General features: G+C 43.5%; 1 pseudogene; it reads left to right on the top strand.

Moving 5' to 3' along the window:
- Positions 1-566: 566 nt before the first annotated feature.
- LOC147737834 (uncharacterized) overlaps positions 567-20,722 on the top strand; it is a 31,675-nt pseudogene continuing 11,519 nt past the window's right edge.

A 20,722-nucleotide genomic window follows, 5' to 3' on the forward strand; every position in this document is an offset into this window, starting at 1 on the left:
GGTGGCAGAATGTGTGACATGTAACCAGATGAAATCGGACCGACAAAGGCCTCAGGGACTCCTACAACCTTTACCCACTCCAGAACTTCCATGGGAGAGGTTTTCCGTTGATTTCATAGTCGGACTTCCGAAAGACCAAGGCAATACCACCATAGTGGTGGTTGTGGATTTTTTGACCAAGATGGGACATTTCATCGCTTGCCCGCAGGTACCCACTTCAGGACAGTTGGCTCATTTGCTCCTTGTGAATATTGTGCGACTACATGGCCTTCCGAGAGACATTGTGTCGGATCGAGGGGCACAATTCACTGCTCGCTTTTGGAAAACATGGTGTACTGCTTTGCGTATCACGTCTTCAGTGTCCACCAGTTTCCACCCGCAAACTGACGGGCAAACGGAAAGACTAAATCAATCCTTAAAGCAGTATCTGTTATGTGCAGACCAACAGTGACTCTTGGGTACATTGGTTGTGGGTGGCTGAAATTGCTTATAATAACTCGCAACATGCATCCACTCAGCACTCACCCTTCTTTTGCTCCTACGGGCATCATCCTAGATTCACCCCGATGTTGTTGGCGAGTGACAATGTGAAGCTGCCAGAAGTGAGGGACAGATTGTTGCGAGTTCGCAAAATCCTTTTGAGTACACGCAAGAACCTGGTACAGGCCAAGGCAAGGTATAAACTCCAAGCTGACAAACATCGGAGACCCAATCCCAAGTATAAGAAAGGGGACTTAGTGTGGTTATCCACGAGAAACATCAGATTCAGGAAACATAGCGTTTTCAATCCCCGCTTCATTGGGCCTTACCGAGTGATGGGCCATGTGAACCCTGTGGCTGTTCGGTTGAGGTTGCCTGCACAGTTGCGCATTCACCCTGTTTTCCACGTTTCCCTCTTGAAACCCTCCAAGTGTCCGGTTAGGCAGGCCCCTTTGCCTATTTGGGTGCAGCAGGATAGTGAATACGAGGTGAATAGGATCCTGGACTCTAGATGGGTACGGGGTCGTCTTCAGTATTTGCTCTCCTGGAAAGGGTATGGTCCGGAGGAGAACTCTTGGGAACCTGCTGGGGCTGTTCGGGCTCCCAGATTGGTGGCCCAATTCCACCGACTATTTCCGAGCAAGCCGCGTCCGGCTGCGGGTCCCCTTGTGAGGAGGGGTGTACTGTCAAGATCCGCATCGTCGGTGGCATGAAGCCATCGGTAAACACGGACATTCAGTGCTTCGAACTACATTTCCCGGCAGGCTATGCAGACATCACGTAAACCAGTGATGCGCACGCATACCGGGAAATAAAAGGATGCAGAGAACGGCGAGAAAACGCCGATAATTCCGTTTGGATCTACAGATACCGTGGTAGGATCTTTGACTTGTTCTGGCCCCAAGTCCTACGAACTCGTGAGTACTGTGTTGAATCGGGTGTGCGAGGCGTTGGTAGTTTCGATCCCAACCACGCACTACCCTTGCTGGTTTGCATGGGAGTTTCTCTCGGCTGAGAGGGATTCGGTTTTGCAAACATCTTGTTGGGAGTAACCAAGTGTTATTCAGACCACTTTGCGGTCATCAGATGCGATAGGACTCACTTGCGGGATCTTATCTCTGAGCCTCGCATCTTATCAGAAAAGTTACAGGTGCATATCGAACTTTGGTGTGTTCATGTTTTCCGGATGGAAGTATTCCTTGGTGTGACTACATAACATTAAGGAGAAGTACTCGCCATTAATTTCCTGTGTTCTCATAGTTTGTACAGGATTCATTATTATTTCTTTGTTCTCATTTCTTCAGGAGACAGGAGGGGTATTGGAACAGAAAAGTACCTATATTAAGAATATATGTGCCTAGCCAAGGGTATGTGTTCTATGCTTTCACCACTGTAGTAGGATTTGTTGATACGAAGCAGAAACCTTGATTGTGGTTTGTTTTCTGTTCACAGTTGAGTACAAGTTCCCGATACCTCTTCAGAAACATTGTCTCCATTTGGATGTGGCCTGTTGTATTTTCCTTTACAGGTATAGCTTGAGTACCTGGGGGGGGGGGAGGTTGCCTTAAGAAAGCCTTTAGGTAAACAGCGTTAGGGTGAGGGAGGTAGGGTGTTCTAATCCCTTGTTCTTTGTCATTGCAGATCTCCCTCCCCGCTGTCCCCTTCCTTTCCCGCGGCGTTTGTATTGTTCCAGTTGTCTGTATTCTTGTATTCAGACTCTGGGGCAGTCCAGAGGGTGCGGGAATAGGACTCGCAGCATTGCCCCGAGGAAGACGGAAGCGGAGCCTGATAGTTTTAGTGATTCGTCAACATTACGGAATCATCAGCGAACACACACAGGAGAAAAACCATTCAAGTGCAGTGAGTGTTTGAAGAGCTTTAGTCGATTATCAGACCTAAAATACCATCTGAGAACACACACAGGAGAAAAATCATATAATTGCACTGAATGTGTGAAGAGGTTTAATCGATTATCACACCTAAAACAGCATCAGCGAACACACACTGGGGAAAAACCATTCCAGTGCAGTGAATGTGAAAAAAGTTTTAGTGATTCATCAACATTAAGAAAACATCTGCGAACACACACAGGGGAAAAACCATTCAATTGCAATGAATGTGGGAAGAGCTTTATATATTTATCAGGACTAAAACTGCATCAGAGAACACACACTGGGAGAAAACCATTCCAGTGCAGTGAATGTGAAAGTAGTTTTAGTCAATGTTCAACATTAAGGAATCATCAGCGAACACACACAGGGGAAAAGCCATTCCAGTGCAGTGAATGTGGAAGTAGTTTTAGTCAATCTTCAACATTAAAGATTCATCAGCGAACACACACAGGGGAAAAGCCATTCCAGTGCAGTGAATGTGGAAGTAGTTTTAGTGAACCCTCAACATTAAGGAAACATCAGCGAACACACACAGGGGAAAAACCATTTAAGTGCAGTGAATGTTTGAAGAGCTTTTGTCAATCATCACACCTAAAACAGCATCAGAAAACACACACCGGGGAAAAACCATACCAGTGCAGTGAATGTGAGAAGAGGTTTATTGGATTATCAGACCTAAAAAAGCGTCAGAGAACACACACTGGGGAAAACTCATTCAAGTGCAATGGATGTGGGAAGAGTTTTATATATTTATCAAGCCTAAAATGTCACCAGAGAACTCACACTGGAGAAAAAACATTCCAGTGCAGTGAATGTGGAAGAAGGTTTAGTGATTCATCAACAGTAAAGAAACATCTGTGAACACACACAGGGGAAAAACCATTCAATTGCAATGAATGTGGGAAGAGCTTTATATATTTATCAAGCCTAAAACAGCATCAGAGAACACACACAGGGGGAAAACCATTCCAGTGCAGTGAATGTGAAAGTAGTTTTAGTGCATCTTCAACATTAAGGATTCATCAGCGAACACACACAGGGGAAAAACCATTCAAGTGCAGTGAATGTGAAAGTAGCTTTAGTCGATCTACAACATTAAGGATTCATCAGCGAACACACACAGGGGAAAAACCATTCCAGTGCAGTGAATGTGGAAGTAGTTTTAGGAATTCTGCAACATTAAGGAATCATCAGCGAACACACACAGGGGAAAACCATTTAAGTGCAGTGAATGTGTGAAGAGTTTTTGTCGATCATCACACCTAAAACAGCATCAGAAAACACACACCAGGGAAAAACCATACCAGTGCAGCGAATGTGAGAAGAGGTTTATTTGATTATCACACCTAAAACAGCATCAGAGAACACACACTGGGGAAAACCCATTCAAGTGCAATGGATGTGGGAAGAGCTTTATATATTTATCAAACCTAAAACGTCATCAGAGAACACACACTGGAGAAAAACCATTCCAGTGCAGTGAATGTGGAAGAAGTTTTAGTGATTCATCAACATTAAGGCAACATCGGCGAACACACACAGGGGAAAACCCATTCAATTGCAATGAATGTGGGAAGAGCTTTATGTATTTATCAAGCCTAAAACGGCATCAGCGAATACACACAGGGGGAAAACCATTCCAGTGCAGTGAATGTGAAAGTAGTTTTAGTGAATCTTCAACATTAAGGATTCACCAGCGAACACACTGAGGGGAAAACCCATTTAAGTGCAGTGAATGTGTGAAGAGCTTTTGTCAATCATCATACCTAAAACAGCATCAGAAAACACACACCGGGGAAAAACCATACCAGTGCAGTGAATGTATGAAGAGGTTTGTTCAATTATCAGACATAAAACAGCATCAGAGAACGCATACAGGGGAAAATCATTCAATTTCAGTGAATCTTGAAGTAGTTTTAGTGAATCTTCAACATTAAAGATTCATCAGCAAACGCACACCGGGGAAAAAACATTCAAGTGCAATGAATGCCTGAAGAGCTTTAGTCGATTATCAGACCGAAAGTACCATCAGAGAACACACACAGGGGAAAAACCATACCATTGCAGAGAATGTAGAAGTAGTTTTAGTGAATCATCAATATTTAGAAAATATCAGCGAATACACACTGGAAATTCATCAAGGGCAAGGAATGTGACAATGGATATATATATATATATATATATATATATATATATATATATATATATATATATATATATATATATATATATATATATATATATATATATATATATATATATATATATATATATATATTCACAGAAAAAAACATAGGTTATACTCCATATATAGTTAGGAATTTGCATTTACAAAACCTTGAACATTCAATGAAAAAACTATTGGTTGTAGGCCATATATAGTTAGGGATTTGCATTTAGAAAACCTTATTTTACTCGCATAAAACCATTGAAATTCCATATATAGTTATAAGCGCTAACTATATATCGCGCACCCGCAATCCACTGCTGATGATGTCACATATTACATCATTCATGACATGGTTAGTGACATCACTGATGACATCACTGATGACATCTCAAATGACATCACTGATGACATCACTGATGACAACATCCAGTGACTGTATGTTTCTGTAAAGTTAAAACATGTTTTACATATTGAAGAATGAGTACATGTATAAGTGTCTGGATGAAGGATTTACTAGGTGCATGACTGACTGATTGAGTGAGTGATTAAATGTGTCTCACTGAGTGCATGGGTTAGTGACTAAACTGTTTTAATTTGTGCATCATTATATCTGTTGTTCTACAAACTGCTGCATATGTTGATCAGTAGCTATATGAGTAACTGTATGGGTTATTGATTGGTTGTCCAAGTATTTGTATGGGAAACTGAGTGTGTGTGTATGGGTGGCTGGGAGGTGTGTGACTCTGTACATAGATGTGTGAGTAGTTGATTTACTATATGTATAGATTCAAAACTGCATGTGGAAACAGCTGTATGGGCGGTTGACTGTGCATGAGTGTATTAGTGAGTGACCGGATATCTCAGTGCTACATGTCAAATTAAGTACATATGTAAAACACAGTACATGTGAGAGTTGACATCTATAAATAACTGTGCATAAGAGCTAGTGAATGTGTGAGTGGCTGTATGGATCATTGTGAACATGTATCAGAGATTGTATAAGAGAGTAAAGTAAATATGTGTTAGTATATGTTTGAATAAGTAAGGTGTGTATAACTGTATAGTTGAGAAAATGGAGGTGTGATTAATTTTTGGCATAACTGACTAGGTGTGTGAGTAACTCCATGGATGAGTGACTGTCTGTTTACACTGATTGTATCTAAGGTTATATTAGAGTCTGAAGAGGTTCATGGTATTATCACATGAATGATATCATCAGTGATGTGATCAGTCATGTCAAATGAGATGTTATCAGTGATGTCATCAGTGATGTCATTTGAGATGTCATCAGTGATGTCATCAGTGATGTCACTAACCATGTCATGAATGATGTAATATGTGACATCATCAGCAGTGGATTGCGGGTGCGCGATATATAGTTAGCGCTTATAACTATATATGGAATTTCAATGGTTTTATGCGAGTAAAATAAGGTTTTCTAAATGCAAATCCCTAACTATATATGGCCTACAACCAATGGTTTTTTCATTGAATTTTCAAGGTTTTGTAAATGCAAATTCCTAACTATATATGGAGTATAACCTATGGTTTTTTCTGTGAATTTCAATGGTTTTTTAATAGCAAATATCAAAAGCTGTCAAATGTCAAGTACGTGATAGGTAAAAACGTTTTCGTGTTTAAGCACGCTGATGTGCTTTGAACGCTGCCCCCCCCCCCACTCCCCTCTTTTCTCTTAGTAGTACTCTCTCTTTGCAGATAGTGAACGGTAGTTAACTCAGACCTTTACCCCTGTTGTAATCCGTCGTACCTGCTTGTCTCTCCATTTGATTGATTATTATCCAAGCATTTACTGTTTTACAATTGGTTCTCTTTGGATCATTCTCTATTTACAAACAAGCACAAAGTCGCAATACTCTGTTTAGTCTTTGCAGATAGTGAAAAATCGTGTAAAAAAATAAAAGTAATCGAGCAAAATCAGTAGACCACTAATTCGATCTCTTTTTCACCTCGGTAAAATACAAACATTAGGAATAACCCTTCATGAGAAATACGAAAATAGTGAAATGAACTGAGCTCCACACCATGAGGGCTGTAAAACAGCTCGACTCCGCCACCCACACCGCCCAAAATAACGGCAAACCCTATGCAAATATTATAAATATACACAACACACCAGCAAAGAAACAGAGTAAAACATTTTATTAAATAACTATTTACATAACTATTTTATACTTTTTATTGCCCGATCCGGCTAGCTCAATCGATCGAGCATGAAACTCATGCACTGATAACAAGCGTTGAGAGTTTGTAGAATGATGGCTTCAGATTTTCCACATATGGTGTACTGGCGCGAACTGGCAGGGGGCGTTTGGATTCTACCCCTTCTCCAAATAAGATTTTCATACGTGAATGTTCGTTCATGCTTTTTGTCCCTGACTTGCTTCCATGTCACTGCCTTACATACATGGCATAAGTCCTGGTTGTAGAGTGCCATACTTCAGAGTTCTAAGCAGCTCTTGTAACACTGTTTAAACCTTATTTGCACCTGCTGCAGCTTCACTATTCAAAGTAAGTGGGGTCCATTTGTGGACCTGACTGCATTGGAAAACAATGTGATACGGTGCCTCCCTAAACCGCTTGACGGAGGCCCCCGAGGGGCGGTGAGATGGCGCGGACTGAGAGGGGGCGCTTGGCTCCGGCCCCCTCCCCAAGTCGTGTTGCCCTGGTGAGGCCTGAGATCGCCCCCGGCATAGGCGGCCGGCTCCCGGGGTCCGGCGGAATTTTTTCCCTTTTGAAGAATCTTTCATTCTGGACCTTGTCCCACAATCCGTTTCACCTGAAGACACGCTGTCGTAGGGCGCCCCTTTACCGTTTTAGTTGCCATTCCGCCCGCTTTTGGTACTCTGTGCCTCTTCCGCCATTCAGCTGTTTACCGCTCGCTCTTGCGACTACAACGTCTCGCTCACCATGTAGTTGAGTTGCTCCCGCTCTTAAGATTTGACCGAACTTTTTGGACTGCTGAAAGCGGTTGTATTCCGACCGCTGGTTGGTGGAGACATTTTGACTATATTCTGCACCTGCATTGTCGCGTAATGCGTCATATGACGCGACGCGTTAGCGCACCCGGAAGTGCTCCGGTGCGCAAGGCGCAGCTTCCCGGAAACGATCCAGAGCGCGCCGCGCAGCGCGTAACGTAAGCATAACAGGTCATGTGACTTGTTAATAAAACTTTTCATTGGTTCATTTTACTTTTCTTTTCCTAATTATGTAAGACTAGGTCATGTGACCTAAAAATAACACTTTTCATTGGATTAAAACATTTTTTTTCCCCAAACGATGAAAGCCCCACCTTGTTTCTGGATGTTTCAGACTGAAGCTGCCGTCACCATGAGAGCACCACCATCTCGTAGCTCCGTCGTGGCCATTCCGCAAGCAATCATGGCAGCCGCTCCCCACCGGAAGCCTGCGGGAGTCGAGGGCCCCCAAGACTTTTGTACAATCTTCAAGGCTGAGGGGACGCTTTCGAGAATGGAACCCAAGCCCTGGCAGACAAGCGTCCGAGTTCCAAGGTGTCCCAGGGCCATTTTACTGGACCAGGCCCAAATCCGAAGAGCCGGCCGCCATTTTAAGAGTCCTGTGGCAGCCGCCTATCGCTGCACCGCAAGAGTGGGAGCAACTCAACTACATGGTGAGCGAGACGCTGTAGCCGTAAGAGCGGGCGCTAAACAGCTGAATGGCGGAAAAGGCACAGTGTAGCAAAAGCGGGCGGAATGGCGACTGAAACGATAAAGGGGCGCCCCACTACAGCAGACAAGCCTCCGCCATGTGCTTCAAAACTGCATATGTATCTCGTGATATCAAGGTTGGGCAACCAGTACAGAACAAGCAGTTACGAGTCCCATTTACACCGGCGCCATTTTGGGCGCGGCCGGGCAGGTCCAGGATCTACTGAAACATAAAAAATGAGGCTGACGTCTCTGAAGCAGTTGACGAACAGCAGGACATAGCAAATAAACATGAACTCTCTAAAGCTGTTAACTCACTGCAGGACAAAACAAGTGAACCTGAAACCTCTGGAATAATTGTCGCTCAAAAGAACAACACACAAAACTCTGTAGAGCCTGAAGAAAAAAAAACAGAAGGGCACTGTAGTTTCAGACACACTTAACACTAATGACTAAACAAAGATATCGTCTGTTTATAAAGCAGTTATCATCTTGACAGAATTGACAAAGAAGTGTAAAGACACCAATGCATCAGCATTCTCGGAGATAACATCTTAAGGAACAAAGAAAGACCTGTTCACTCTTGACACCCCAGGTGCTGTGTATATTGCACTATAGTGCTGCATCGAGAAAACGGGCAACCCTATTGATGTGGATTTTTCATTATTGATTATTGTAAAGAAATTGCGACTCCCCCCTTTAGCAGATTAGCTAAATGTTTGCGTAATTTAGGCATAAAAGTTATATTATTGTTGTTGTTATCGTTATAGTTCTGGTTAATTTCAAAAAATGGTTAAATATATTTACAGTTTTTGTTGCGTTCGTTATATTTAAATGTTAATAAAGTTTTAAAATGTAACTGTCTTGGAGTACTATATTTTTTTAAAAAATCGGGTGAATGGGGCCTTGAATCGGGTTATTGTCATGTGTGGGCTTTGCAAGTGTACTGCTACAAGATCGGACATTTCAAACTCAAATGCACGTTCTTTTTCTTACCTTTCCGAAGCATGGAGCGCAATAGCAGGCAGAGAAAGGGTGATGCACGTGTTGAACACTGCCTGGCCTGCAAATTGCTGGCAGTGCCCCCCCGCCCGCTCCTGAAAGAGGGCACACACACACCGCCACCCCGAGTACTTCACAAATCTTTAAAAGACCATGCGCTTGTTCAATGTGAAGTGGATAACATGGCTAATAGCATTTGCTGGATAATGCATGAATATCGCTGACTTTTCAACGATATTCATGCATTGCGGCCGTTTTTTATCGCATTTGCGATAAACCTTGCTAATAGCAAGGTTTATGTGCGATAAAATTCGCCGATGTGCGGCGATAATTTTTGTCTCTAAACAAGTTAGAGACAAAATTACCGCTAGTTGTTGGTAATATGCCCCCGGGTTTTTCCTTGCAGGAATCGGGAAGCGAAAGACTAGCACTGAAATCAGTAGTCTCACGCCTGAATCGGGAGGGTTGGCATGTCTGGATACTCTACAGCTGGGGTCATAAACTACATTCGCAGGGCTAGGTGATAGCCTAGGTCCGGCCTGGACAATCGGACACAGAGGAAGAGGAGTGTCAGAGGGTGCGGTAGTGAATAGGGTGAAAGGGAGGTGTCGGGCAGGCACAGGGTGTGATTCTCAGAGAAGAGCAGCGCAGATGGGGGGAAGTATATGGCCCATGCATGAGAGAGCGGGGGTGACCATTGCGTGGGGGAGATGCGTGCGAGGGTGGGGAGCCATGCTGAGAATCGGCAGCGTGCAGAGAGTGGCCCTGGTCAAGGCATCTAAAATGGCTGCCGTGCACAACAAAATTGTGGCATTGGACAAAACGCAAGATGGCGCAGACAATGTTTATCAATAAGGATTCATTTATAACAAAATATTTACTCGCAGTGACAAAATGGTGGTCAACACTTCCTGATTTCCATCGAATCGAACGTTAACAAACGTCACGCAGCAAAAAAAAAAAAAAAAAAAAAAACACGCACAGAGCAGTTTTTAGCCATGTTATCCAATGGAAGGTGGATAACACGGCTAAGAGCATTTGCTGGATAATGCATGAATATCGCTGACTTTTCAACGATATTCATGCATTGTGGCCGATGTGCGGCGATAATTTTTGTCTCTAAACAATTAAAACGAAGCACAAAATGGCGAATTCCCGTTTCGCTACCAGTTTGCGGCCCAGTTCGCGGCCCGGGAAACGCTTCTACCGTGAAAAATAATTTTTTTTTTATTTTCCCCACGGGACCCTTTAATAACCCCAACAACAATCCTAGGGGGTCAAGAGGGGGATACCTTGCCCCCTTTCATTAAATTCCCCCTTCGTTTTTCACCTCTTCTTCTCTCTCGATCCTACCGAGAGATAAGATGGCGGCCGCTCCGGACTGTCACGCAGCAAAAAAAAAAAAAGCTCACGCACAGCCGCTGGAAGAGATGTATCAACATATATGAGCCTCCTCAGCCACCCTCAGGAAATATAGGGGATTAGGATACGTCTCCCGCACCCCCTTATACCTAGTAATTTAATTAACGAAGCACAAAATGGCGAATTCCCGTTTCGCTACCAGTTTGCAGCCCAGTTCGCGGCCCGGGAAGCGCTTCTACCGCGAAAAATCATTTTTTTTTTAATTTTCCCCACGGGACCCTTTAATAACCCCAACAACATTCCTAGGGGGTCAAGAGGGGGATACCTTGCCCCCTTTCATTAAATTCCCCTTTCGTTTTTCACCTCTTCTTCTCTCTCGATCCTACCGAGAGACAAGATGGCGGCCGCTCCGGACTGTTTAGAATGTTGACAGACACCGGAGAGCCAATCAGCTTTCTGCGCGCAAAGTTACGAAACGCGAAAAGTAAGCGGACCGGATCGCTGCCCGGAGCGCTGTTACAGATATATATCTTGATTTAAACGTTAATTTCTCAAAATCCACTGAAGCACATATATTGAGACCTAGCAAAGGCACATCGGGCTAACAGTCCCTACAATTTTGCCAAGTTTCGTGCAAATCCATTCAGCCGTTCGAGCTAAAAGTGAGTCCAACCGCCCTATGGAAAACTCAATGTAAAAAACGCGTTTTTCTCAGCCCCCCCTTGACGAAACCCCACCAAATTTTCAGGGGCTGCTCAGAAACAAAATGTGCCATTCTCCTGAAAATTTCAGCCGATTCCGTCCACAAACGCCAAAGTTATTAGACATAGAATTTTCAGAAATCCCATAGGGAATTAATCCTAACTATATATACCTACTGGCGATAGCCAGTAGGTAATATATATATATATATATATATATATATATCACACACAAAAGGTTGCCCCAATGGAGATGCCACGTACTGAGAGGTATAAACACAAAGGTCACAAGCGGTGGCACTGTCGGCGAGCGAGCAGGGAGCCAGGAGAACGCAGGACTGGCAAGTACAAACATGCTGAGTTAGCCACGGAGTTGGAAACTGGCAACGCTGTTTAAAATCAAGAGACTGCCAGCCTGAAGGCACCCTGCACAAGCGAGGAAAGAAAACACCCTCCCCATGGCGAACACACAAAGGAGCAGAACGGACTTTAAAGAATAACGGGACCACAGGTACCAGAATGCCGCGCTGTCGTGCAAAGGGCGGGGTCACCATGAAGCAGGCAAATCTGAACAAAACACACCTGTGTCCCACAGCGCGCTCCTACAAACCGAGGCCACACCTCTGAAGAAGTTTGTGAGCCAAACGAAACGCGTCAGGTGCCTCATACTGTTCAATAAAGCTGCTGCTGCAACACTGTGTTTCGTGTGCGCCTCATCATCTCTCCTAACCGCCAGAGAATTCTTATGAATATTAAGCGACTGGTTCTGTCGCCGAGGACAACGCACCACCAGCAAGAGCGCCTCAACTTTCCCGCCACTGAACCACACTCTGCTAGTCTCGGACAAACCGAAAACCAGGGAAAGAGGCTGCCACCTGACACCAAAGTCGGGTATGGATCCCCAGCAGTCTCACTAAAAATTGAGAAGCACTCGGGGAGAAACACAGATCTGGAAAACTGTGACTACCACGATCCAGACGACAGTATTGTACTCACCCCATGAGCGAGCAGGGAGCCAGGAGAACGCAGGACTGGCAAGTACAAACATGCTGAGTTAGCCACGGAGTTGGAAACTGGCAACGCTGTTTAAAATCAAGAGACTGCCAGCCTGAAGGCACCCTGCACAAGCGAGGAAAGAAAACACCCTCCCCATGGCGAACACACAAAGGAGCAGAACGGACTTTAAAGAATAACGGGACCACAGGTACCAGAATGCCGCGCTGTCGTGCAAAGGGCGGGGTCACCATGAAGCAGGCAAATCTGAACAAAACACACCTGTGTCCCACAGCGCGCTCCTACAAACCGAGGCCACACCTCTGAAGAAGTTTGCGAGCCAAACGAAACGCGTCAGGTGCCTCATACTGTTCAATAAAGCTGCTGCTGCAACACTGTGTTTCGTGTGCGCCTCATCATCTCTCCTAACCGCCAGAGAATTCTTATGAATATTAAGCGACTGGTTCTGTCGCCGAGGACAACGCACCACCAGCAAGAGCGCCTCAACTTTCCCGCCACTGAACCACACTCTGCTAGTCTCGGACAAACCGAAAACCAGGGAAAGAGGCTGCCACCTGACACCAAAGTCGGGTATGGATCCCCAGCAGTCTCACTAAAAATTGAGAAGCACTCGGGGAGAAACACAGATCTGGAAAACTGTGACTACCACGATCCAGACGACAGTATTGTACTCACCCCATGAGCGAGCAGGGAGCCAGGAGAACGCAGGACTGGCAAGTACAAACATGCTGAGTTAGCCACGGAGTTGGAAACTGGCAACGCTGTTTAAAATCAAGAGACTGCCAGCCTGAAGGCACCCTGCACAAGCGAGGAAAGAAAACACCCTCCCCATGGCGAACACACAAAGGAGCAGAACGGACTTTAAAGAATAACGGGACCACAGGTACCAGAATGCCGCGCTGTCGTGCAAAGGGCGGGGTCACCATGAAGCAGGCAAATCTGAACAAAACACACCTGTGTCCCACAGCGCGCTCCTACAAACCGAGGCCACACCTCTGAAGAAGTTTGCGAGCCAAACGAAACGCGTCAGGTGCCTCATACTGTTCAATAAAGCTGCTGCTGCAACACTGTGTTTCGTGTGCGCCTCATCATCTCTCCTAACCGCCAGAGAATTCTTATGAATATTAAGCGACTGGTTCTGTCGCCGAGGACAACGCACCACCAGCAAGAGCGCCTCAACTTTCCCGCCACTGAACCACACTCTGCTAGTCTCGGACAAACCGAAAACCAGGGAAAGAGGCTGCCACCTGACACCAAAGTCGGGTATGGATCCCCAGCAGTCTCACTAAAAATTGAGAAGCACTCGGGGAGAAACACAGATCTGGAAAACTGTGACTACCACGATCCAGACGACAGTATTGTACTCACCCCATGAGCGAGCAGGGAGCCAGGAGAACGCAGGACTGGCAAGTACAAACATGCTGAGTTAGCCACGGAGTTGGAAACTGGCAACGCTGTTTAAAATCAAGAGACTGCCAGCCTGAAGGCACCCTGCACAAGCGGGGAAAGAAAACACCCTCCCCATGGCGAACACACAAAGGAGCAGAACGGACTTTAAAGAATAACGGGACCACAGGTACCAGAATGCCGCGCTGTCGTGCAAAGGGCGGGGTCACCATGAAGCAGGCAAATCTGAACAAAACACACCTGTGTCCCACAGCGCGCTCCTACAAACCGAGGCCACACCTCTGAAGAAGTTTACGAGCCAAACGAAACGCGTCAGGTGCCTCATACTGTTCAATAAAGCTGCTGCTGCAACACTGTGTTTCGTGTGCGCCTCATCATCTCTCCTAACCGCCAGAGAATTCTTATGAATATATATATATATATATATATATATATATATATATATATATATATATATATTACCTACTGGCGGTCGCCAGTAGGTAGTTATAGTTAGGATAATTTTCAATGTTAAATCTCAACATTCTATTTTGAATAACTTTGGCGCCGGTTGACGAATCTGCCTGAAATTTTCAGGAAAATGGTCTCATGGCGGTCCGGTCCTTCCCTGAAAGTTTGGGGGGGATTCGTCAAGCGGGGGCCGAGATAAAAGGGGGGTCCCAAAACGCGTTTTCCCCATGTTAATTTCCATAGGGCGGTCGATTTCACTTTTAGCCCGAACGGCTGAATGGATTTCCACCAAACTTGGCAAAATTGTAGGGACTGGTAGCCCGATGTGCCTTTGCTATGTCTCAAGATATGTGCTCCAGTGGATTTTGAGTAATTTAGGTTCAAAAAAATATATATATCTATAGGCGCTCTCCCGTGCGCGCACCCGAGTGCGCTCCAGGCGCGGCACGCGACTTGCGCGCAGGAAGCTGATTGGCTCTCAGTTGTCTGTAAACATTCTAAACAGTCCGGAGCGGCCGCCATCTTGTGTCTCGGTAAAATCGAGACACAAGGGGTTTGAAAAAAAAAGGGGCAAATGACCATAAGGGGGAAGAGTAGACCCCCTCTGACCCCCTAGGTTTGATGTAGGGACTAAAATAGGGTCCTGCAGGGCATTAAAATTTTTTTTTCGTTTTGCGCGGGGGAAGCGCATGGTACGCGCACCGGCGAAGCACGGGGAAAATCCAGGATTATATTTATGAAGGCCTTGCGCTGTTAGTTTTGCGCTTCCTGTGCGTCAATTTTTGTGACGCACCAGCGGTGTAAAAAAATGCGCATTGTTATGCAATATTTAAAAAGTGACGCATCTATCTAGATGCGTCACTTTTTAAATATAGTGCAACGAGGTACATTTTATTACACTGCTGGTGTTATGCGTCACTTTTCTGTGCGCACTCCTTATGACATTCCAGATGTGTCATATTTAATGTATGACGAATCATGTTGCAGATACAATATGGCGCAGAGTTTTAAAAAGTGACCCATGTACCTAGATGCGTCACTTTTTAAAAATAGCGTCAGGTATAATGCATGCAGAGGGGGTGTTCTCCCGCAAAAAGCTTTGTAATAGCGACGCAGTGAAATCTTTCAGATTTCACTGCGTCAGTTTTAGGATGCTGTTGCGTCAAAATCTTGTGCCTGCTTTACAGCAGGTGTTAGACTGAGGCAAGACCTTTCATATGCTGCTTTCCCCATTTGAAAGGACACATTACTGGAGTTGCGTCACTTTTGTGACGCACTCCAGCAATGCGTTACTTGGAATGTCATAAGGAGTGCGCACAGAAAAGTGACGCATTGCACCAGTAGTGTAAAAAAATGTGCCGCGTTGCGTTATATTTAAAAAGTGAGGTATCTAGGTAGATGGGTCACTTTTTAAAATCAAGCGCCACATTATATCTGCGTGAGGTATAATGCATGCAGAGGGGGTGTTCTCCCACTAAAAGCTTTGTAATAGCGACGCAGTGAAATGTTTGAGATTTCACTGCGTCACTTTTAGGATGCTGTTGCATCCTTTAAATATAGTGCAACGAGGCACATTTTATTACACTGCTGGTGTGATGCGTCACTTTTCTGTCCACAGTCCTTATGACATTCCAGATGTGTCATATTTAATGTATGACGAATCATGTTGCAAGGAGCTACAGATACGTCAGTATTTCTGACATATGTGTAAACATAAAAGTGATGCGAGGCCGGCGCAAAATTTTGACGCAATAGCATCCTAAAAGTGACGCAGGGAAATCTCATAGATTTCAGTACGTTGTTATTACCAAGCTTTTTGCGCGGGATTGCCCCTCTGCATACAATATACCTGATGCAGATACAATATGGCGCAGAGTTTTAAAAAGTGACCCATGTACCTAGATGCGTCACTTTTTAAAAAATAGTGTCAGGTATAATGCATGCAGAGGGGGTGTTCCTTGCAAAAAGCTTGGTAATAATGACGCAGTGCGTCACTTTTAGGATGCAGTTGCGCCAAAATCTTGCGCCTGCTTCACAGCAAACCTTTCACATGGTGCTTTTTCCATGTGAAAGGACACATTACTGGAGTTGCGTCACTTTTGTGACGCACTCCTGCAATGCGTTACTTTTGTGTTTACAGATATGTCAGAAATACTCCAGTTTATTCACTGTGTCATAACTTTCTTTTCTAACACTCACCTTCTTTCATTCCTCCTACTTCACTTCCTTTCACCTCTCATACCTTTCTGTTCTTTCTTACTCATTCTCCTTTCAATTATCAATGCACTATATTTCACTTACTCTTCATTTTTTAAGATTATAGCTCTTTGATGAGAATTGGAGGTAGTTCTGAAAAGAACTTTTGGTTTTCTTCTTTTAACTGAAGAGGAACAAAAACAGGGAATAGAAACTGCTCAACAGGAGCAAAAAGAAAAGAAAAAAATTAGGGGTGGGAAGGGCAGTGATGGTTCTCCAATGCCCGAACCATGAGCAGGACACTTTGCTCCCCATAGGTGAGGAGTTGATTGCAGTATCTGCATTTGACGACCCCATGGTTGAATGCAGGTTGAATGTTTGCTACCTGCCCCTGAGATTGTTCTCTTCCAGAAGAAGTTGCTCCTCCTGTTGATGTAGAGGCCCCATCTCTGGGAACCTCCTGTGCCAGAGCCCTGACACTTTCCCGGGCAAAATTCTGGGGGTGCCTCCTCTCCACATGTCGGATCATCGTAAAGTTCCCAAAAGAGTATTTTTTTTGGGGGTTACCCCGTGACAGGACCTGTTTGCAGATCCTGCACTCTACTTTTGGTGCATTCACCTTCTTCTGGCCTTCTGGAAACTTAAAAAATTTCCAAATGAAATGTTCCTTCACCTTTGGGGTAGGAGGCTCTTCATCAATGAAGTCATCTTCACTGCTGGATGGTCTGGCAGCCATGATGAATCCAGGAATATGGAGCAGCAAAAAAGGCAGGTCTTTCAGTCACAAAAGTGAAAGAAGAAGTGAAGGAAATGGGTGGGGATTTCATTCATTGTAAAAAAAAACTGTTAGCAACCAATGAAAAGTGTTATTTGAGGGTCACATGACCCGACGCGTTTACGCTGCGCGCTCCGGAGCACTTCCGGGTGCGTTTACGCAGCGCGATCGTAGGCGCTTCCGGGGCGCAAACGTGGCGCGATCGTAGGCGCTTTTCCGTGCGTTTATGCGCCGCGCACGTATGCGCTTCCGAGGGCACTTACGTTGCGCGCCGAAGTGACGTCATCAATCTTTTATAGAAATGCATAATCATTTTCCATATTAAAAAAAACTAATTTTATTTGTATGGTACGAAATGTTTTGCATTATTATTAACTTTTCATTCATATTTTTTTTTCACGAACGACAGTTGCGCTCTGGGTGCGCTTTCAGATGAGCTCTCGGAGAAGCTTACAGGAGAGCTTAGCTGAAAGCTTCCCGGAGCGCGCACCCAGAGCGCAAAAGAAAAAAATTATAAGAAAAAATGAATACTTAAAAAAAAACAGCAAATTGTAAAAAAAAAAAAGGTTAGAAACTCGATATACAAAGGAATTAGCATTTAAAAAACCTATGAAATTCACTGAAAAAACCATAGGTTTCACACCAGTTATAGTTAGGAATTAGCATTTAAAAAACCTATGAAATTCACTGAAAAAACCATAGGTTTCACACCAGTTATAGTTAGGAATTAGCATTTAAAAAACCTATTAAATTCACTGAAAAAACCATAGGTTTCACACCAGTTATAGTTAGCTGGAAATTTTACTGATATAAAACCATTGAAATTCCCACGTTATAGTTAGTCGGACTCACTATAACTTGCGCGTGCAATGCACTGCTGATGACATCACATATTACATCACTCATGACATGGTCAGTGACATCACTCATGACATCACTGATGACACCATCCTTGTGACACAGTGACAGACCTCCTTTCAGTGTAATGTAACCCATGAAACACATATTCAAAAATAGAAACTAATATTTTCAAAAAAGTGGATATACCCATACCAGTTACAACAACCAATTCAGTAATATCACCATCTAATACACATCCACTCATGTGTATGTATATGGGTTATTAGATATTTTTATTAGTATCAGTATGAGTGTCTATATGGTTTGGTGGGGGTATTACTTAGCACATAGATGCATGAGTGACTGACTCTTTGTTTGTATGTGTTTTGAAGACAACATATGTACAGGACTGTATGGGTGGATGAGTGTCTATATGTGTTTGTTAGTGAGTGAATGACTGTCTCACTAGTGTCTTTATCAGTAACTACATATGTTTTAATCTAGTATATATGAATATTGATGTATATAAGTGAGTATATGTGAGAGTAAGAGATTGTAAGAGTTCCTGTTTAAATAAGTATGTGTTTCTATAAGTGATTGTTTAAGAGAATAAATATGTGTAATTTTAAATAGAAGTAAGGTGGAAGTGTGTGTATAACTCTATATTCAAATAAATGGATGTCCAATAGTTTATTTGCACGTGTGAATATGTGTGTGAGTAACTTTTGGATGAATGTCGGTGTGTAACAGGATGTATAGGTGTATCACTTCATATGATGAGTGAGTATATGTATGAGTGACTATATAGAACTGTTGGTGAATGAGTGGATGTGTATATAGATAGTGGAATTACTGAATTGCTTGTTGTAACTGATATAGGTATCTCCATTTTATTAAAAATTTCAGTTTCTATTTTTGAATATGTGTCTCAAGGGTTACATTATAGTGAAAGGAGGTCTGTCACTATGTCACAAGGATGGTGTCATGAGTGATGTCACTGACCATGTCATGAGTGATGTAATATGTGATGTCATCAGCAGTGCATTGCACGCGCAAGTTATAGTGAGTCCGACTAACTATAACGTGGGAATTTCAATGGTTTTATATCAGTAAAATTTCCAGCTAACTATAACTGGTGTGAAACCTATGGTTTTTTCAGTGAATATATATATATATATATATATATACCTTTTGTGTGTAATATATATATATATATATATATATATATATATATATATATATATATATATATATATATATATATATATATATATATATATATATATATATATATATCACACACAAAAGGTTGCCCCAATGGAGATGCCACGTACTGAGAGGTATAAACACAAAGGTCACAAGCGGTGGCACTGTCGGCGCTCCCCCTCCTCTCCTCCATAGAAGCCAAACGCGTTTCAAATACTTGCGTATCCTTGATCACTGGCTGAGTTCAGGCATAACGGAGACCACAAACAGAATTAGGGACAGCTGCTTTATTTCATATAACAAATCCCGCCTTGAGTGGGCGTCGGCAAAATAGCATTATGGTCCTGATAGTCCATTAAATCGCTGCCTGATTTGTAGTCCCTCTAAATAAAACCAAGTGGGTGTCATGTTGCTCCGTTTTGAGATTGCTGCCCTGGTAAGTAAAAATATATAAACAAATGTCTCGGTGGGCGAAGTTGGCAGTAAGGAGCTCCGTAATGCACACCAATACATACTCGTGACTCAGGCCCCCTCAGTTCTGTACCAAGCTCGCGGTTGCGGGCATTGAAGAACCGCCATTACAGCGGCCGGACATCTCCACGGCTGGACTGGCCGCTTCAAATCACACACAAAAGGTTGCCCCAATGGAGATGCCACGTACTGAGAGGTATAAACACAAAGGTCACAAGCGGTCTCAAAACGGAGCAACATGACACCCACTTGGTTTTATTTAGAGGGACTACAAATCAGGCAGCGATTTAATGGACTATCAGGACCATAATGCTATTTTGCCGACGCCCACTCAAGGCGGGATTTGTTATATGAAATAAAGCAGCTGTCCCTAATTCTGTTTGTGGTCTCCGTTATGCCTGAACTCAGCCAGTGATCGAGGATACGCAAGTATTTGAAACGCGTTTGGCTTCTATGGAGGAGAGGAGGGGGAGCGCCGACAGTGCTACCGCTTGTGACCTTTGTGTTGTGATGTCATCAGTGATGTCACTGACCATGTCATGATTGATGTAATATGTGACATCATCAGCAGTGGATTGCGGGTGCGCGATATATAGTTATTGCATCTAACTATATATGCGAATTTCTATGGTTTTGTGCGAGTAAATTAAGGTTTTGTAAATGCTAATCCCTAACTATATATGGCCTAAAACCTATGGTTTTTTCAGTGAATTTCAATGGTTTTTTAATAGCAAATATCTATAGCTGTAACATATATTCTTATTCTAATTCACAAATATATTTTATATTTTTTTTTTTAAGCAAAGGACCTAGATGCATTTACAGTTTATCACTAACAATGTTCCAGGCTAATGTATTTTCACGGGAAATTAACAACTGTCCTGCAAGTAAAATATTCCTATTTCGTGAAAAAGGACGTTTCTTCGTCCCATGAGGGAGTCGTTGAGCAAAAGAGACTCGGCCTGCTGTCTTAGTCGCTGATAGGCCTGATTATCGGATTTTTATCGATCACTTTATGTTGCAACAGTGGAAAACAAAACAGCCCTTGCCCATTTATTTTTACAGCATTC

The sequence above is a fragment of the Lissotriton vulgaris genome, chromosome 1_1 (assembly GCF_964263255.1).
Source record: "Lissotriton vulgaris chromosome 1_1, aLisVul1.2, whole genome shotgun sequence".
Taxonomy (NCBI): Eukaryota; Metazoa; Chordata; class Amphibia; order Caudata; family Salamandridae; genus Lissotriton; species Lissotriton vulgaris.